Here is a 3,527-nt window from a genome sequence, read left to right as displayed (position 1 = left end):
GGTCCTTCCTAGTAACGGCATTTAGTTTTCTATAATCTATGCATACTCGCCATCTAGATGATATGCGAGTGGAAAGCAGTTCACCTTCTTCGTTCTCAACCACAGTAATACCTGATTTCTTAGGTACTACTTGAGTGGGACTGACCCATTTACTATCGGATATGGGGTAGATGATTTCAACATCTAACCACTTTACCACCTCTTTCTTTACTACTTCACGCATGTTTGGGTTCAATCTCCTCTGCATATCTCGATGGGGTTTGGCATGTTCCTCAAAATGAATATGGTGCATGAAAATGGAGGGGTCAATTCCTTTTAAATCGGCAATGGACCAATCGATAGCCTCTTTGTGTTCCTTCAGAATACCAACCAATTGTGCTTCCTGATTAGGGGTCAAGTCTGCTGCAATGATTGCCGGGAGGGTATCATTGAGTCTTAGAAATACATACTTGAGCGTAGCAGGAAGGGGTTTCAATTCTAACGTAGGTGGTGATTCTAAAGATGGGATTATTAGTGTACTAGCTAATGTGGGCAATGGCTCATACTTGATTGTCCATGGAGGAGTGGTTTTATCATGTGGTGTATCCAACAAGATGTTAACTTCTTTCATATATTTCTCAAAGTCATACACTCCAAAGTGAGCCAAGCAAGTATCTAAGGGGTCTGGTGCTAGAATTATGGGTGTTGCATCTTCTATAATATCTTCTAGTATATCTACTTTGAAGCAACTATCCATTGATGGTCCTTGGGAAGCACCAAACACATTCAGTCTTAGTTTCTTATTCCCAAACGATACGTCCATGACTCCTATCCTATAATTAATGCATGCATTTGCCGTAGCTAGGAAGGGTCATCCTAAGATAATGAGAATTTGTCTGGGGTTGCCACTTAGTTTCATGTCGAGAATCAGAAAATCAACTGGAAAGTAAAACTCATCTATCTTGACCAAGACATCCTCAAGCATTCCACGTGGTTCCTTAATTGATCTGTCGGCTAACTGCAGTGTGACTGATGTGGGTTTCAGTTCTCCGAATCCAAAAAGTTCATACACCAAACTAGCTAAAAGATTCACACTTGCCCCTAAATCTAGAAGAGCTTTTTCAATGTGATAATCTCCTATAACACAGGAAATGATGGGGGCTCCTGGATCCTTAAGCTTTGGAGGAGTGGCATGCTGGAAGACAGAACTAGCCTGTTCAGTGAGGCATACTTTCTTTGGGATTTGTGATCTAGATTTACGTTTTTGGGTGCACAAATCTTTCAAAAATTTGGCATAAGCAGGGACCTGTTTGATTGCGTCTAGAAGGGGAAGATTAATTTGGACTTGCTTAAACAATTCCAACATCTCATCGAGTTTTCCTCCCTTCTTATCTACAGGAATAGGAGCTTTCAGGGCATCTAGAAATGGGGCTTTAAGCACGTACGATGATTTCGGTGCAGTTGGTTCCTTCTCTATTTTCAGGTCCTCCTTGTTCTTGAGTGATTTGGCTTCGGTTAGAGGTTTAGGGTCGGTCTCATTGGTTTTACTAGTATGTTCAATGACCTTCCCACTTCTCAGAGTCATGATTGATTTGGCATGTTCAGAAAAAGCTTCTGGGGTATTAGAGCTCTCAATCACAAATTACCCTCTTGGGTTGCTCTCGGGTTGGCTAGGTAATTTTCCTCTTTCCCTCCTACTGAATGCAGTCGCTAGTTGACCTATTTGGGTCTTTAGCTTAGCAATGGATTGTGTGTGGGAGTTAAGAGTCTGAGTGTTGACTTCTAATCATTCTAGTACTTTCAAAACTTTTTCCTCAAAAGCTAAGCTGTGACCAGTAGTAGACGGTTGAGGAATATTTTGAAATTGATGGTATGGTCCATGCCTATATGTTGGGTCCTGATATTGAGGTCGAGGTGCGGCAGGGCCAACCACTGGTTGTGGTCTCCAAAAAAAATTTGGATGGTTTCTCCAGCCGGGGTTATAAGTGTTCGAATAAGGATCGTTTCCTGGTCTGCGAGCTTGTTGGACTTGAGCTTGTTTAACCTGCTCGTGCACAAACTCAGAAAATTGAGGTACGGCTGGGCATTCACTAACAAAATGGTTCGGACTTGCACACAATGCACAAACTTCTTGGATTGGGTTAGGTGGAATTGGAGATTGTCCAGTATTTAGAAGACGATCTAATTTTTGGGATATTTCATCTACCTTATGATGGATATCTATGGCATTTTCTACTTTATATATTCCACCTCTCTTTGGGTTTAACATGGGTTTATCTCTAATAGAGGCAGACATATGATGTAATAAATTTTTATTTAAAATTTTAAACAGTTGCCATGCCTCATCCTCACTTTTCAGCATGAATGTCCCACTGCATGATGCATCGATCATTTGTCGATGTCTTTTCGATAGCCCATCATAAAAATATTGGATTAACTGCCACTTGGGTACAGCATGGTGGGGATATTTTTTAATAAGGTCCTTTAATCTCTCTCATATTTCATGAAATATTTCTCCATCTAATTGGGAAAAACTAGTTATGGCTTTCCTTATTTGATTAGTTTTTCCTATGAAAAAATATTTCTTGAGAAACTCTCCTTGCAGCTGATCCCAGGTTGATATAGTCATGGAATCCAAAGTATGTAGCCAGTATTTGGCTTTGTCCTTAAGTAAGAAAGGAAATAATTTTAACCTAAGAGCATCATCGGAGAAGTGAATTTTGACAGTTGAGCATATCTCAAAAAATTCTTCAAGATGTTTATAAGGGTCCTCATTACTAAGTCCATAAAATGAAGGTAACATTTGGATTATACTGGACTTAATTTCATATTGAGTGACCTCCACAGGGGGCACTTGAATACAAGGAGAGTAGGTATATGTGGAAGGAGTAAAGTACTCCTTCAATTGCTTGGGTGGATCATTCTCCTGATTTCGGTCCATATTTTTACGTCTGTTGGCTCTAAAGGTTCTTTCTATTTCTGGATCAAAAGGTTGGATTTCTGGTCATAACGATCTACGGCCAAGCATACACCTTACAATTATACTGTAGAGCAAACACAAATTTTTTTTTTTTTTATAATATATATATTTTTATAATAAAGTGAGAAAAGAATGAAAAAAATCTAAAGAGAAGAACCTAAGAATCTTAAATCTATGAAAAGGGAGAAATTAGTTAATGTTTAGATGTTAATTGCAATCAACTTAAACAATCATAGACTCTCTATCCTAAGGTTAACCTAGATCTAGACAGCTCCTAACTTTCAAGACCGCCTTTGAGCACTCCAAGCTCAAGACTGACTAACTGACTCGGCCAGGTAAGCGTAAGATGTGGGAGGTTTCCTGCTCGTTGCTTTCCTTAGATACCAACTGAGTTGGCCAGGTCAGTCAACGGAACCAATTAAAAACCACTTTCTTTAACCACTTGCCTTAGACATCGAGCAATTAACCAATCCGCACTCGATTTAACTCTAGAGCTTTCTTATCCTATTGAGCTCGAAATCCTTGGGGATCAACGTCTAATTAATTTTAGATTAAGGTCTAGGTTATG

General features: G+C 39.4%; 1 non-coding gene across 1 annotated transcript; it reads left to right on the top strand.

Moving 5' to 3' along the window:
- Positions 1-2,430: 2,430 nt before the first annotated feature.
- LOC140856829 (small nucleolar RNA R71) lies at positions 2,431-2,536 on the top strand. The gene has a single exon (XR_012140429.1). It is a non-coding gene; the product is annotated as a small nucleolar RNA R71 (small nucleolar RNA).
- Positions 2,537-3,527: the final 991 nt, after the last annotated feature.

The sequence above is a fragment of the Elaeis guineensis genome, chromosome 3 (genome assembly GCF_000442705.2).
Source record: "Elaeis guineensis isolate ETL-2024a chromosome 3, EG11, whole genome shotgun sequence".
NCBI classification, from domain to species: Eukaryota; Viridiplantae; Streptophyta; class Magnoliopsida; order Arecales; family Arecaceae; genus Elaeis; species Elaeis guineensis.
The sequence above is the reverse complement of the archived record's forward strand: the minus strand, read 5'-3'. Positions and strand labels throughout refer to the sequence as shown.